We start from the raw sequence: 18,274 nt of genomic DNA on the forward strand, positions 1-18,274 counted from the left end.
CAGATACTTTTTTTTTTCCATCTGTACTGTGGGAATAATTTTAGAGGGCACAGATGAATAATGTTCTTCATGGAGACTAGGAATACCTGTATGTTTATAGTGCACAGCTGACAAAGCCCCTGGAAGACACTGTGCAGATTCTAGTTGGTTAACCATTATCTGCTACTCACATGAATTTTCTTTCAAAAGCTTGTAATAACCTTTTCACTTTAGGCATCAATGTTATCCACATTTCCAAGTATAAAAGTCTGAATCTTTCTTATCTGAATCCAGGTTCCATTTCTCTTATGGTTCAATGTGGTGCAAATAATTTTTTTGTCTTTCTTTTACACTGTGTTTCTTTTTTTTTATTGGTTGTTCAAAACATTACAAAGCTCATGACATATCATCTTCCATACATTTGATTCAAATGGGTTATGAACTCCCATTTTTACCCCAAATACAAGTTGCAGAATCACATCGGTTATACATCCACATTTTTACACATTTTTACATAATACCATATTAATGACTGTTGTATTCTGCTACACTTCCTATCCCCCACTATCCCCCCTCCCCTTCCCTCTCATCTTCCCTCTCTACCCCATCTGTTGTTGTTTAATTCTCTCCCTTGTTTTTCTTTTTCCCTTTCCCCTCACAAACTCTTATATGAAATTCTGTGTAACATTGAGGGTGTCCTTCCATTTCCATACAGTTTCCCTTCTCTCTCCCTTTCTCCCACCCCACTCATCTCTGTTAAATGTTAAACTTTTCCTCATGCTCTTCTTCCCTGTTCTGATATTAGTTGCTTTCTTTATATCAAAGAAGACATTTGGCATTTGTTTTTTTAAGGATTGGCTAGCTTCACTTAGCATTATCTGCTCTAATGCCATCCATTTCCCTGCAAAATCCATAATTTTGTTGTTTTTTAGTGCTGCGTAATACTCCATTGTGTATAGATGCCACAGTTTTTTAATCCATTCATCTATTGAAGGGCATCTAGGTTGATTCCAAAGTCTAGCTATTGTGAATTGTGCTGCAATGATCATTGATGTGGCAGTATCCCTCTAGTATGCTCTTTTGAGGTCCTCAGGGAATAGACCGAGAAGGGCGATAGCTGGGTCAAATGGTGGTTCCATTCCCAGTTTTCCTAGGTATCTCCATACTGCTTTCCATATTGGCCACACCATTTTGCAGTCCCACCAGCAATGTACAAGTGTACCCTTTTCCCCACATCCTCACCAGCAATTATTGTTACTTGACTTCATAATGGCTGCCAATCTTACTGGAGTGAGATGGTATTTTAGGGTAGTTTTGATTTGCATTTCTCTGACTGCTAGAGATGGTGAGCTTTTTTTCATATACTTATTGATTGATTGTATGTCCTCCTCTGAGAAGTGTCTGTTCAGGTCCTTGGCCCACTTGTTGATAGGGTTGTTTGTTATCATATTGTTTAATTTTTTGAGTTCTTTGTATATTCTGAATATTAGGGCTCTATCTGAAGTGTGAGGAGTAAAAATTTGTTCCCAGGATGTAGGTTCCCTGTTTACCTCTCTTATTGTTTCTCTTGCTGAGAAAAAACTTTTTAGTTTAAGTAAGTCCCATTTGTTTATTCTTGTATTTAACTCTTGGGCTATGGGCGACCTGTGTTTCTAATAGAAGTGTCCTCTGCTTCAAGCCTATATTTCCCATGTCCAGCTGTGTTTAGAAAATGACATAAAAAATGTATTTGATAATTTATAAAGGAGAGTTGAGAATACTACTTGCTCATGTCTCCCTTCCTTAGAAACTGAACCAGAACTATGCTTGGCCCTCTAAAGGGTGCACCATAACCAACCAGATATATGGAAAGAATGTTGATTCATCTGTATATTCTGTTCTAAGAATTTTCTGTTAAGATCCTTGTCCCATTTCTTGATTGGGTTGTTGTTGTTATTATTATTATTATTATTATTATTATTATTATTAGCTTAGCTTTTTGAGTTCTTTATGTACCCTAGAGATTAGTGTTCTATCTGATGTGTGAGGGGTAAAAAATTCATTCTAGGATATAGGCTCTCTCTTCACCTCACAGGTTGTTTCTTTTGCTGAGAATAAACTTTTTAGTTTGATTCCATCCCATTTATTGATTATTATTTTTTAATTCTTGTGCTACAGGTGTCTTATTAAGGAAATTGGGGCCTAATCCCACATTATGAAGATTAGAGCCTGTGTTTTATTCTATTAGATGCAGAGTCTCTGGTTTAATTCCTAGGTTCTTGATACACTTTGAGTTGATTTTTGTGCATGGTGAGATATAGTGTTTTGTTGAAGAGGCTATATTTTCTCCAGTGCAGTTTTTGGCACCTTTGTCTAATATATTATAATTGTAATTTTGTGGGTTAGTCTCTGTTTCCTCTATTCTGTTCCATTTATCTTCTAGTCTGTTTTTTTTTTTTTGCCAGTGCCATGCTGTTTTGTTACCAAAGCTCTGTAGTCTAGTTTAAGGTCTGGTATAGTGATGCCACCTGCTTCACTCTTCCTGCTAAAGATTTCTTTAGCTATTCTTGGTCTCTTATTTTTTGAGATAAATTTCATAGTTGCTTTTTTTTTTTATTTCTATGAAGAATGCTATTGGGATTTTGATGAGAATTGCGGTAAATCTGTATAGTGCTTTTAGTACCATGGAGATTTTGATCATATTATGCCTATTCATGATCAAGGTAGATCTTTCCAATTTCTAAGGTCTTCTTTGATTTTTTTCTTTAGGGTTCTGTAGTTTTTCTTTTTTTGATCTTTCAAATTTTTCGTTAAGTTGCTTCCCAAGTATCTTATTTTTTTTTTTTGAAGTTATTGTAAATGGGGTGGTTATCTTCGTTTCTCAGAAGATTTTTCACTAATATACAGAAGTGCCTTTCATTTATGGGTGTTGATTTTATATCCTGCTACTTTGGTAAATTTATTTACTAGTTATAGATGTTTTCTGGTGGAGCTTTTTTTGAGTTTTCTAGGAGTATAATCATATCTGGCATTTCCAGGTAAATGAATAGCACTGGAGAAGATAATGGTAAGTGATGCTAGCCAATTTCAAAAAAAAAAAATGCCAAATGTTTTGTATGATATAAAGAGGCTGACTCATAATGGGGTAGGGAGGGAGAGAATGAGAGAAATAGATGAATTCTAGATAAAGCAGAGAGATAGGAAGAAAAGAAAGGGGCAGTGGATTAGCAAGGATGGTGGAATGTAATAAAGTTCATCATCAAAAGTACATGTATGAAGACAAAAATTGATATCACCATACTTTATATACAACCAGGGATATGAAAAATTATACTCTATACATGGAATAAGAATTGAAATGCTTCTGTTGTCATTTATTAAAAAAATGATAAAAAATATAAAAAAATATGTTTATAAATTATATACATAATATATGTGCATGCTATATACAGAATAAGTCATAATGTTTTTACTCTTACCTTTCCCGAGTGTCCATAGATTTTATTCTTCAAAATTTGTGAGACAAGATCCCAGAGAAAATTGGTTAAATGGAAAATTTAATTCCATCTCAAAACTTTATTTATTAATTTGTTCTAACTTGCTATTAGAGCAGAATTAATTTCACTTTATAGCCCACAAATGGAGTACAAAATTTTATTTCTCTTGTTGTACAGAGAGTATATTTACAAAACCCATGTAACTCTACTTTGTGTACAAAAGATTTCCTTTTCATTCCACCATCTTACTTACCTCTATACCATCTCCCACCACTTCCCTCCCCTTTGCCTTATTCAAAGTTTCTTCATTTCTTCCATGCTACCTCCCACTTCCCTCATTGTGGATCAGTATCCACTTAGCAGAGTAAACATTATGTCTTTGGTTTAGTGGATTGATTTACTTGCCTTAACATGACATTCTCCAACTCTATCCATTTACTTCCCAATTCCATAATTTTATTCTCTTTTAATGCTCAGTAATATTCCACTGTGTATATAAACCATATTTTCTTTATCCATTCATCTATTGAAGAGCATATAGATTGGTTCTATAGTTTCCCTATTGTGAATTATTTTGCTATGAACATTGATGTGGATATGCCACTGTATTATGCTGTTTTTAGCTCTTGTTGGTCTAAACTGAGGAGTGGGATAGCTGGGTCAATGGTGTTTCCTTTCCAAGTTTTCTAAGGAATTTCCTTATTTATTTCCAGATTGGTGTCACCAATTTAGAGTTCTACCAACAGTGTAACAGTGGGCCCTCTTCCCCACATCCTCATCAAAATATATGTTTTCTTTTATTTTTAATAACTGTCATTCTTATTGGAGTAATATTAAATTTTAGAGTAGTTTTGATTTGCAATTCTTTAATTGCTAGAGATGTTGAATTTTTTATTTATTTATTGATTGATTATTTATCATAGTTCCTTAGCCCATTTTATTTAATGACTGGGAAACTTGTTTTTTGGTATTAAGTTTTTTAAGTTCTTTATGTATCCTGGAAATTAGGGTTCTATCTGATGTGCATGTGGTAAAAATTTTCTCCCATTCTCTGGTATCACTTTTTGCCTCATTGATTGTTTCTTTTGCTGAGAAGAATGTTTTAAGTTTGAATTCATCCCATTTAATGACTCTTGTTTGTATTTCTTGTGCTTTAGTGGTATTCTTAAAAAAGCAAAATTTCAAATCCCATAATTACAGATGTATGACATCATGCATAACAAAATAATTCATCTTGATTTCAAGCCCATTTTCTTAAGGGGCTTTCATTCTAGGAAGAAAAAGAAAATGTTATAGAAATGCCATTGGGTCTAAGACCATGTCATAAAATTAGGAATATACCATTAATCAATTTAAATAATACACTCAAATCTTTGGATCTGGGGAAAAACAAATACACACACACACACACACACACACACACACACACAATACACTTCTTTCTGGTTAAATCTCCCAGAACTCACTCAGGAAAGTTTCTCTCTAGTTTTTTATAACTCAGGAAATATATTGTTAAAAATAATGTATCTTTCACCTGTAGCATTAAAAAAAGTAGTCATGTGCTTCATCTTCCTGAACTCAGGACAAGCATAACTCTGAAATATGGTTCTGTGAACTGAGGTTTTCTGGAGTCTCAACATTGTTTTGAGGGTGCTATTTCAAAAATGCATATACTTCATTAGAAATATTTTAGTAACATAATGGTAATTTTCACATAGTGGATATTTTGGGTTATGCTATAAAATTCAATTTTTACTATTTTTATATGTATTATAAAAAAATTATCTTTCTACATCATATAATTTTAACCTTCAAACCATTTTCATACAAGAGAAGTTAAATTAAATTTTACAGGATTGTCACTGTATTATTTCCATCCATAAATTATATATATATATATATATAAAATTTACAAATTCAAAAGGCCTCATATGCAAGATTAAATGCAAATGTTTTTCTGGGTTGGCTGGATTTTACTTCTCCAAGGATACCTTGCCTTAAATTAGCTGCAGCCTGAGGATCTGGATTTAAATTCCCAGAGCCTCACTAGAAAAATAAATAAATAAATAAATAAATGTACAGACAGGACTCTAAAATTGTGACATCATTTATGTGTGGATTTGAGGTTATTTCCTGTCACTAAAAAAAAACTCACTAGACTCAGATTGAACATATGAAGACATAAGCTTTGTCCAATCAGGAGCCCTTATATAAGCATTGTTCAATCCACACACATTCAGTAAAGAGAAGCAAGTTTTGTCCATCTGGTGTGAAGCCTTCCAGTGTGGGTATCCATTTCTAAGCTTCCTCACTTATGATCAGTGAACCTGAGGTTTTTCTTCTGTATACGTACTTTGTGATTTATAGGGAGGACACTTGGTTTCTACAAATACAGTAAATTATTGAGTGTGCAGAGAAATCCTGAGACTGGATGGTGAGTTTCATTGAAACTGGCTGCACTGACTCTGGTGGGAACTTTCAATGGTTGGCTAGAAACCCTGGTGTATTCTTTAGTTTCTCCTGTCCTGTGTCTTCTTCTGAGAAAGGTCAGGCATGTATCTCCACTGGCCAGTAAACTGGAGCATATATTAACAAGTCCTATAGTATCCTATACAATATCTTTAGCCCCTACCTTAAGTTCTATCTGAGAACATTTGTGGCAACATTTTAGAATCTTCTCAGATTTTGTTGTGAATTCTGGAGTGGGGATAAAATCAGAAACACAACTCCATGTATATTTTTCCTCCAGGAGGGGGGTGAGATACTCTATAGTTATCTCAGTTTTTTTTCCCTCCTGAATTCATTCTCCTTCTTTTTGGAGATTGTGGTATTGTGGATTGAGCCCGAGGTACTATACCACTTAGCTACATATCTGGTACTTTTGTATTTTTTTTTTATCTTCAGACAGTTGCTAAGTATGATTTTAAATTTGTGCCCTGGTATTTTGAGTTGTGTGTGTGAGTGTGTGTGTGTGTGTGTGTGTGTGTGTATATATATATATATATATATATATATATATATATATATATATATATAAATTTTAGCTTCCTGTTCAATGACAACTTCCCCCTTCCCCAGTATTATCAGTTACTTTACCCATATTATATTTGAAATAAACATAGTATTTTCAATACAAAAACTGGATGAGACTTTTAAAGTGTTTTCCCCCCCTCTGGGTTCAATGATACATGCATATTAATTTCAGAGACTCAAGTGCCTAAGTCAGTAAGATTGCAATTTCAAGCAAACATCAGGAACTTATGTACACCAATTAGACAATTAGAAAAACCAGTCTCAAAATTTTAAAACATAGCTGGGTATGTAGCCAAGAATTAACATGCTCCAGTTTCAAATCCCTAGTACCATAGAAAAAAATCAAAAGCAAAATTTTTAGCTGTTGTTGATTATGAGCATTTTACATGATTGAAAAATAAAGAAGAATCCCTTGATCTTGGCAAAATCATGTGTTTCTATTCTTCCTTTGTGTCTCCAAGAACAGACAACTTGTCAGAGTGTCTTAATGCTCAGATTTTCTTTTGTGGAATGTATATGAGAGCATTCTCAACCTCTACTCTTGTATTTTCCTGGAATTGTGTTTCAGAAGTATGTAATATGAGCATCCCACAGCTGGCACATCTAATGACTCTCATAAGTCTACATCAGTACTTGGGGCTTTTCTTGTTCAAGAGCAGTATAAATGTAGAGGGTTTAGTTTCTCAAGGAAGTAACTGAGATTACTCTCAACTTCTATTTTTTAAAGTGTCTTCACTAATTTTATAGTCTAGCACAGTGTTTCTTTCTTTTATATCCATATAATTGGAGTACTACTTACTATTCCACTTTTTGAGAGTAGCCATTCTAACAGCTGTGCTCAAGCTGCAGAAAATCTTATAGTTGGCAGGAGCTCTATGCCGCAGTCTGGCTGCGTACAAATCTGGAGCCAGTGAAGCAGGAACAAACTTTATTTCTGAACTCCTCCAGCACACTCCACAGGATCCCCAGGAATTCTCTCATGAACCATGCACACTATCTCTTTGGACACACTACACTAACAGGAAATCCCTCCTCAGAAATTTCCTCCTACCGCACTTCCCCAACCAATGAGAACTCTCCAGGAGTCCCTGAGAGCTCCAAAGTAGCAGGGCTAGGCAGATAGCAGGAATGTAATCTCCAATTGAATGCACATCTTAACATAATCATTATCATCTCAATGTCTTGCTGGGGTCACCTTTCAACCAAAAATGCCATGCTTCATTCCTACTTGGCTATGGCTCTCAGCATCTCCCCCCTTCTGTTTAATTAAACAACAAGCAATGTGGCTTAGGGACCATGCTTGTTAAGTTGTCCAATACAACATATGGTCCTTACCCAACATTGATGAACTGACCTCTAGGTGTCATCCTCCTGTCTTAGGTTGGTATGATTGCAATTGGATCATACCCATCACTGACTACTGGTCCAGCATACAGCCATACTTGTGGATAGGCCTATGCACTAGTGTGGGGGGGTGAGGTTCTTTGCCTCACCTCTCTTGGCCCCAAATTTTGCCTTTGCACCAGTGGGAGGGTGAGTTTCTCTGTTGGCCCCCAAATTTGGCCTTGGCCCTGGGGTGGGGTGATGTTCTTTGCCTCACCTCTGTTGGCTCCCAAATTTTAGACCATCACTAGTAGAAGGGAGGAGGATACAGAAATGCCATGACACCAAGCCAATTGACGGCTCCTTTGGAAAAATTGTATCACTGGTGACACCATCAGCAAAGATACTCCAGCATTACCACAATTTGCTGCACCGACAGATAGTTCACAATGTATACAAGTGATACATAGTCCTTGCAAGTTCTGCAAGCAGTTCAAAGTGAAGGAATCTATCAATATGTTCATTTCCTCCCAAAGTAAATCAGCTCCTTGACTGAGCATTACTTGTTGAGCTATTATTCATTGATGCATCAGTTTATACAGATTACTGTGATAGCAATTGAAGAAGCTGTAGTTTGGTTTTATCTTTGTCTTCACCGGCACTGGGGTGAAGATAGGAATTCTGGCAATGATGGCTAAAAAAAATATGTAACATTCCAACAGGTACTAAGAAAACAATTTTCTGAACAATTTACATTATCCTGTACAGAATTATTAAATATAATAAAAAGGAAAGGTGAAAGTAAACAAACAGGTCCATTAACCTCCTTATTTGTACACATATTATAACAATACTCAACAGCTGTTTACACAATTTAAATTAAACCATTAAAATCACTTGAATAAAAAAAAATTCGGATCCATTTTTTTATGAGCGCTTCTCATATATGATATATGGACATACCCACACACAGACATACAACACAAAACACAAGTGTGCACACAAACATACAACACATAAGACAATAGTGAAGGACTTGTAGCTTTACACAGGTGAAATTTCCATTGCAATGTTTAAAAACTCCACAGTCAAAAAATAAAACTGATCAGAGAAACATTAACCTAGGTCTATATGAGCTCAAAAAATAAAATAGAACTATATAATGTGGGAAAACGCAATAATAAAATAGATATTGAAAAAAAACATCCTGGTTAATCACTGTCGCAGATGTATGAATAGCCAAGCTGGAGCTCTGCATATCAGCTGTTTTGGATTTGAGTCAAATCATCTTCTTTTTGGTCTGTAGAAATCACTTTGGTTAGTCTGTCTGGAATCCAAATCAGCTGCTGTTCTCCCTGTGAAAACACACAGACAGAACCCTGACTCCAGACAATCACTGGTTCAGGACCTTTCCATTGTCCTGTTAGAATATCCTTCCAAAGTACCTTAGGCTTATGTACATTTTTGGGATACATATGCATTTCCACAGCACTAATCCCTCATGAATTCAAATATAAAAATTTAGAGTAAAAAGGGTTATTTTAAGTTTATCTTTGGGGGATATATACCCCTTTCCAATTCCCTCTTTTTGCTTTAATAAGTACATTTTAATAGTTTGGTGAGCTCTTTCAACTATGCCTTGTCCCTGTGGATTGTATGGGATTCCTGTTATATGAGTAATGACAAATGATGAACAAAATTGTTTAAAAGAGGTAGAAAAATAACCAGGACCATTATCTGTTTTTAACTGTTTTGGAACGCCCACAGTGGCAAAATTTTGTAAGCAATGAACTATAATATCTTTAGTGTTTTTTCCTTCAGCATGAAGGGAGCCCATCAAAAAATCCAGAAGAAGTATCAACTGTAACATGAAAATATTTTAATTTTCCAAATTGTGGCAGGTGTGTGACGTCCATCTGCCAAATATGGTTAGGTATCAGTCCTCTAGGATTGACTCCAAGATTAACTTGTGGTAACAAGGTCCCACAATTTTGACATTGTTTTATTATTTGTTTGGCTTGTTCATTAGTTATTTTAAAATGCTTTTTTAAAGTATTAGCATTGACATGTAAACTTTTATGAAAATTTGTAGCTTCTTCTAGTGTAGAGAAAATATGTATGTCATGTGTAGTTTTATCTGCTAAATCATTGCCCAAACTAAGGGCTCCAGGCAATCCAGTATGTGCCCTAATATGTCCTATAAAGAATGAATCTTTTCTCTCCCAGATTAGACTTTGTATAGTGGAAAACAAAGAGAAAACAGTAGAGGAAAGGAAAATCCTACCAGCATCTCCAAGAGATACTATAGCATTAACTACATACTGACTATGAGAAAATAAATTAAATACAGAATCTTTAAACATCACAAAAGCTTGTAATACTGCATTAAGCTCTACCTTTTGAGCTGATTCTTTGGGTTCTAAAAATGTAAAAGTTTGATCAGGGGTAACTACTGCTGCTGTAGCATTATTTGACCCATCAGTGAATATATTTGGAGCATGCATGATAGGTGTTTTTCTTGTCATTTTTGGAAATACTATAGAATTCGAGGACCAAAAAGACAACAAAGGATTAGATGGTAAGTGATTATCAAATGAAACATTAGATTTACACATGATTATTGCCCAAGTATTTAACTCATTAGCTAACTCATTAAATTGATCCATAGTATATGGAGTAATAATTTTATTGGGAGAAATTCCAAACACCCCCTTTGCTGCTTTTATTTCTTTGAATATTAATTGTCCTACAGCCTCAGGATACCTAGTAAGAATAATGTTAGGAGAATAAGGTAAATGTATCCACAATAATGGACCTTCTTCCCAAAATACTCCTGTAGAAATATTTTTTGTTGGTGGTACAATAACATTCTAGCAATGTGTTTTTATCTTTATGTGCTTATAATACATCATCCATATAGTGAAATATTTGTAGTTCAGGATTTTGATTTCTAAGTGGCTGGGTTGCTTTGTTTTCATAAATTTGACACATTGTTTGGCTGTTAGCCATCTATTAAGGGAGTACTTTCCATTCATATCCCTGATCAGGACCTTCATGATTCAGTGCAGGGATAGTAAATGAAAAACATGGACTATCCTCAAGTCGAATTGGAATTGAAAAGAAAACAATCTTTAATATCTATAACTAAAACATACCAGGTATTTGGCAAAGCATACTAAAATTCTGATGCAAGTTTTTTAGATTCCAGGGTGCCTGATGCTCACTGGAAAAAAATATTGTGTACACCTATTTTAGAAATAAAGAGGGATCTGTAATTGTAACCATTTTTCTTCACTAATATTTGAATCTTTAGCCCATTACAATTTTTGCACACTTATGTGAAACCACTCTTTTTGATTTAGGGAGATTTGCACCTGCACAGTTGCCAGTGCTTTCAATGCTTTGAGGTTTCAGATGTAGTCCATTGAATGGAAAAAGTTAATATCAGGACAAATTACCTACAGAAAGAATTGGTTAGGTCTGGTGTTATTAGTTAAGTGAGCTGGGCAAGAGAGCTCAGGAAGTGCTAAACTGCCACTTTGGATTTCAGTGGTGGTCTGTATTTCCCTCTTAAGTTTTTGGAACTGTCTAGATAAATTTGAACTGTCAGCAACAACTATTTGCATTTTTAGAGAATGTTGGCAAATCCCTCTAAGTGATTAAGAGGTTCCCTTAAGATTTAACACCTCTTCCACTCTGGTCTAATGGAAAAAAGCCCATGGATCTTGTATGACCATAGAAAACCACTTTTTTCCCCTTGAGTTGATACTCATGTATCTCTTATTCCTTCCTCTGTGTGTAGAGATAAATTAACAAACTACAGGCAATTTAGAGTTAAATAATATATTTCAAACCCTAATCAATCTTCCTTTGTTCATATTAACACTGGATTTGGGCATTTTGTTCCAGTAATATGGCATATTTCTCATCAGTAATAATGCTCAAGTGCATTCTACTCATCTCTTGGTGTATGTATATGTATATACATATGAGAGCGTATATATTTCAGTTTTATAATGTGTGTTCCTCTAATTACTTTACAGTTTTAAGAAGGACTCAAAACAAGAGTAAATATTTATTTGGTGTATTTATAAATGGAGGGAGGCTTATATTCTGCTTTTATTTTTATTTTATTTTTTAAAATTATCTCTCATATCTGCTGTTTGGTGGATGCTTATGTATAATTCCAGTGTCACACACATTCTGCACACAAGTCCCTACTTGTTATCTGTGCCTATGGTTTTAACATCTATGTTGAGTTTGGATTGTAGCATTTACTCACATTAAATATTTTATTGATATGTTTTGATTTATATACTTATAATACTTAACAATAAAAAGATATTTGCATACATATGAATTGCCCTATGTAGTTTTCTGTATTGTGATTTATTTATCTTTAAATTACTACACTGTTGTAAGATTATAACATGTATTAGTTTTAGGTAATGATCACTAGTACATTTGCTCTTATATATGAGAGAGTTCTTGGCTAATTTTATATACATTTAAATTTCCAGGAAAATCTTAGAAGTTTTTGCTTTGATTTCTTCTTTAACAAAAATAAAGCATGGTAAATGTTTCACCAGTTATTATTATAGATTAAATTGGGAAAATGGTCATTTTTATAATAGATTTATCCTTTGTAAATATGTTGAATATTTGAGTCTTTTATGTGCTTTTCTTTCTTTTTTTTATTGGTTGTTCAAAACATTACAAAGCTCTTGACATATCATATTTGATATATTAGATTCAAGTGGGTTATGAACTTTTCTGTATTTTTATTTTCTCAAATACTGCATATTTCTTTTGTAAATATACTTTCATATGAAATGCAATATTCATGTGACATGGGCATAAAACATACATTATATTTTATAGTATTTGTCAAACTGGATATAATACATTAACAAAAATTCTAGATCCTAGAATTTACTTTTTATAAAATTTAAAAATTATTTCTTCCTCTTTAACCATGCCCTTGGTTTCAACTCTGGAGGAATGTGGCTGTATTCTCATTTACAGTTGCTATAATTTTAGTCTCTGTTTCTTGTGTGAGTGTATCATATACATTTGATTACAAAACAGTTTCTACAAATGGATAATAAAAGCTTAAATTATTATTTTCCTCTTTTGTGAATGTATTTATTCCACATATTTATCAATACTATTTAATTTATCCATATGATATGATTTTATTCAATGTTACCTAATGTCTAAAGATTTTGAGTTTTTATGATTATTGAACACTTAGATATATCCTATTTAAAGTGGCTCTTAAAAATTTATTCTGTTTTTCTTTTGCAATATGTTTTATTTTTTCTTCTTATATGCATTTGATTATATGTGAGAAAATTAGTTTTTTTAACCTTGTTACTTTTTCAAGTTTGAATGTAACCATTTAATGAATACATTTTTTCTATTAATATTTTGTAATTCATAAGTTTAAACCTATTATCTTGTATTATTTTGAAAACAAATAAGCTATTTTTTTTCCTTTTATGATACTAGGGATTCAACCAAAGTGTCCTATTTCTGGGCATATTCTCAGTTCTGTTTTAAATTTTATTTCCAGTTGGCCTTATATTTTCAACTTCATATCTTAGACTCCAGAATAGAAGATATTTCAGATGTGCACCACCATATGCACCCTATCTTTTGTATGAAAACTTTTAAGCTTTGTACTTTCTTATATATTTTAGTATTATTTATTAATAACATATTCAGCATTTAATGTGTCAAAATATGTTGTTATGTTTTATGAGTGAAGGGATAAAATAGCATTTTTTATCACACTGTTTTCCCAATATCTTAGCATCTTTCTTTGAAATGAATGCCATTTTTTCTCTTCCCTGCACTGTAATCTTCATTATATATCACTGCCTAAATAACAAGAGACTTATTAAGAGTTTTGTTGTTGTTGTTTTCTGAAGTTCCACTATTTATTTTATTATGAGGTTTACCCTGATTGATTTAACTTCATAATGTCAATCATGTGGCATCATGGTAGTTTGGTCAGCAGTAGACTTTATGTACAACAGTGTATATATCAAATGTCTTAGCCATGTACTAGTTGATATCATCTAGATTCTTGTCATTACAGTCAGAGAGTTGGAAAATTGCAGAAGATTCTTAAGATAAATTTTCCAGAGTGTATTTCCATCAAGTGAGAAATTACTCTATATGCATATATTTGAAATTATATACTGTATACTTGATATAACTTTTATTTGTTGAATTTTCAAATTTGCTTATGCTTTTTAAATTGTATCTGCTTTATTTTTTTTTATTTGTACTGAAGATTGAACTCAGGGGTGCTTAACCATAAAGTCACAACCTCAGTCCTTTTTTTTATATTTTATTTAGAGACAGAGTCTTGCTGAGTTGATAAGTGCTCACTATATATATTATATATAATATTGTTATATATATGACAATATTATATATAAAAATATTGTCTTAGAATTTATGATCATTCTTTTTATCCTCCTCAGGATAAAAAGGAAGTACAGGAAGTACAGTTATCCATCACTAGACCTGGCGAAACTTTATTGACCACTAATTATTATTTATTAGACCAAGCTAACTTTATTGACCACTAATTATTAGCTTCTAGAAGCATATGACAGAGCCCCTGAAATTCTCATGTTTTGCTAATTATTGACTTTTATTTCTGTTCATTTTAGAATTTTTGCTTATTTCTTTGTTTTAAATTTGTGTATCACTCCTGATGTTTGGAGTCCTGTCTCTGCAGCACTTTCCCTTTTCCTTGGTCTTTAGAGGAGGAGCAAGCCATTTCAAGAATGCCTCATTCAGTCCCTCCTGCTGGGGTAATACCACCATTGTACCATTAAAAACCCTTCCATGGACCTGGTGCATTAGTACATACCTGTGAGAAAATGAGACAAGATGACAGTAAGTTCAACTGAACAAGAGCCACAGCAAATTTGTGAGAACTTGTCTCAAAATAAAAACTATACAGGACTGGGGATATAGCTTAGTGGTGGAACACTTTTCTAGTATGTGTAAGGCCCTGGGTTTAATACCCAGGACTCGTGGGAGAAACCCAACTATTCCATGTGAATGAATTCTATTCCCATATAAACTGTGAGATGTAATGTAGAGAATGGATTGTCATGAATGTAACTTTGTAGGAAATAAATCCCAGGGATCTAGTGTCAGTTTGGAATTATACCCCTGGGTTCCAGATATGGGAGTTCCACAGAGAAACAAAAGAAGGTGACCTACCCCATTACATATCCAGTGATCAGTTTCATTTGTATGTCCACTTACTTTTACTTTGATGGGTAAGAATTTGCTAAGGAAATCCTCACTTAAAAGGGACTGGAAATCTGATCTCAGAAATTTTGTGCTAAGGATGTGGCCACAGTCACAGAGTTAGAACTGAGATAGTTTCTTTTACTCAACAACCTCTCCCATCACAGTAGAAAAGTGTCTTAGACAGAGCAGATACCTACTAAATGTGTTCGTTATCAGTAGCTGATCTAAACATAATTCCATGTAACACTGAGGAAAAAAAAAAACTTGACTGATAAATGTGAAGGATCTTCCCCCTATGGCCCATGGTTTGGTTTGTTAACTGATTCAATTTTATTGTGATTCTTCTAATGGTATTCCAAAATAAACTTGGATAATGCCAAATTAAAAGCAAGTGATCATGGGACCATTATTCTTTGGTGGAGTACAGAACAGGGATTGGAGTTCCAAGTATAAAATTAATGCATACATACACTCTCATTTAGATTAATTTTTCCCAATCATTCTTCCTCTCCCTTTGTTCTTATAGGCAGTTTGAACCCCAGTCCAAATGCGTGCATGCATCACTCTGGGCTATTTTACTAGGTGGTTATTAGCATGTTTGTTTATTCATAGAATCTTAGTGACCAAAATTCAAGCATGATGGGGAAGGATCCATGTTTTCTGTACTTCCATCAGTTGGAGATGGTATTAGTTGGACTCTTGATTTGGAGTTCTCTGATTTAACACATTAGGCCCTTGCCTATATATATATTTCTTTTGTAATATCAAGAAAGCAGAAATCCTTCTAAGCACAATAATAAACAACCACATGTATGAATGAGTAGAGCCTCATAATTCTTTTTAAAGTGGAATGACTACCCTTTGAATGTCCATGGAAATGAGGCTTTACTGAACAGAAAGCTTTTAAAGTGTCTTTGCAGAAGAGAGCTGATGAGTCATAGGGATACCTAGGTGCATCTCATAGCATCTACCTATGTGTGCTGAAAATATTCAGGTAAATCATGAAAAATCTCAAGACTTCAGAACTATGACAAGAAGGGCAGTCCTTCAAGGGCCCTAATATAAATACGGATTTAGAAGGACCCACACAGTGTGGGGACATGACAGGTGCCACCCCTGTGCTTTCCCAGGCTCTGGGGTCAGAGCTGGGATCTGAAGGCTATCACTTAGAACCTGAAAGCTTTCACTAAGAGCTGACACCCTTCAACTCAGTAAGACACACATACCAAATCATTATTGGCTTTGACAAATGGACAAAGTGTTGAGGCCCAGTAGTTCAGAGATTTTAGGCATAAATAGGAGTGGGTTGACCAGTGTCTTTATGTGCACATGAATGTCCATGATCTAGTTCTATTTTCTAATTCCTCCTGGAGTTTTATCATATGAAATATAGGATAGGGCTTAGTTGTAGAAGGTACCTTGGAAGTCCACAGACCTCTGCCATCTTTGAACATCTTTACTAATTCAGAAAGCTCAGTGACTAGCCCTAGGTTGCCCAGAAATGTGTAGTGAAGTTGAACTAATTTGTTAGGCTGGGCAAGTAAATTTTTCTAGGCCTCCATTTTCTCATCTGTAGAGTAAGAGTTGAGCTGAATAAAGGATAACATCTATCTATAACCTCTGTTTCTCTCTGAAAAGGAACATAGTGGAAGAACTTCTGAGAAAGCTGGCATGGGGCTGTACTTCTCAGAGGCACAATACTGTGACCACCTTTTCCTTGTAGATGCAGGATAGCTGCTAGTGATTTTATTAGTGAGTCCCTATTAATGATATTGAGCACAAGTTTCTTGACCAGTTCTTCATCTTAAGATAGAATGTGACAAGTTACATGTGAACTTGGTAAAAATCATCTGGACACACTACTGTCCTACTCTTCTCTGAACTTGTACATGCTTTCCCCATTAGAGGAAATTTAGGAAGGTGGCTTCATCTCCAAAGAGGTAATGTGTAGAAATGTATTGGACTTCTTTTTTTATGTACCTTTTCTTGAATCAATTCCCAAAGTGACAGAATTGATTTCCATGATAGACATCATATTTTTTAATGAAATATTTCTTCTTTATTTTTGGGGAGGTGGACATGAGCATAGCAGGTATGCTTTGAATATATGTTTATCTGAATGCATAAAATAAACATGTTTCTTTGTCATCAAGCCACTTTTTTTCTGTAAATGTTCCTTACATAGCTTGAAGGTGTATTACTCAGTGTAGAAAGTTTCAAAAATTGGAAAGCAGACATACTTTAGCAGAATAAACAGAAATCAGTAGATGTTGTATGATACAGAATTAGTGTTGTTGTTTGTATATGGCTTAATCAAACTGAATCATCAAGTTAAATTAACTGCAAGTTTATTTGTCTGAACATTAGACAGTGGATTAGGAGCCACCAATGGTCACCCTTTATGAGTGCAGATGAAAGGAGCTTCAGTGAGTTGGAGGAACATGTTTCCATGTGGTGGGATTTAAGGATAGTTCAAAAATCCTTTAAAATTTGTTCACAATTACAATTAATTTCTTCAGTTTTAATTTGCTATTAAGACTATAGAGCAGCTTCCTCTTTGGTCTCGGGCCTAAGTCGCAGCGACATAGCTAAATGCACTAAGAAAGTCGAAATCGTCGGTAAATATAGGACCCACTACGGCGCCTCCCTCCGGAAAATGGTGAAGAAAATCAAAATCAGCCAGCACGCCAAGTACACATGTTCCTTCTGTGGCAAAACCAAGATGAAGAGACGGGCTGTGGGGATCTGGCACTATGGTTCCTGCATGAAAACAGTGGCTGGTGGTGCCTGGACCTACAACACCACTTCTGCTGTCACAGTCAAGTCTGCAATCAGAAGGCTGAAGGAATTGAAAGACCAGTAGAAAGTTCTACCATATAGCAAAATTGTGGTTTGTTTGTTAATTGTATTAACTGGATGTTCTGATGTGAATTGCATTACTATTGCCCTTTCAAAAGATTTGTAAATTGAAGCCCTTCTAATTTGAATTGGAAAATTTTGCTAGATGGGTTATTGTAATTCAGGTCTTTTTTCTTCAGTAGTCAGATGATAATGGCACGAAACTAAGTCTTATGGCATAGTATATACTCAGCTTTTTTTGTTTTTTTAAAACTGTTCAACTACTCCGAGATACATTGATATTGTACAAAATTTGTTATAAAGGTAAAATATGCTAAAATACA

The 18,274-nt window shown here is 34.3% G+C and overlaps 1 pseudogene; it reads left to right on the forward strand.

The window, feature by feature from the left end:
• The first annotated feature begins 17,171 nt into the window (after window positions 1–17,171).
• LOC143385801 (large ribosomal subunit protein eL43 pseudogene) lies at window positions 17,172–18,274 on the forward strand (annotated as a pseudogene).

Source organism: Callospermophilus lateralis (genome assembly GCF_048772815.1).
Source record: "Callospermophilus lateralis isolate mCalLat2 chromosome 8 unlocalized genomic scaffold, mCalLat2.hap1 SUPER_8_unloc_1, whole genome shotgun sequence".
In the NCBI taxonomy this organism is placed as follows: domain Eukaryota; kingdom Metazoa; phylum Chordata; class Mammalia; order Rodentia; family Sciuridae; genus Callospermophilus; species Callospermophilus lateralis.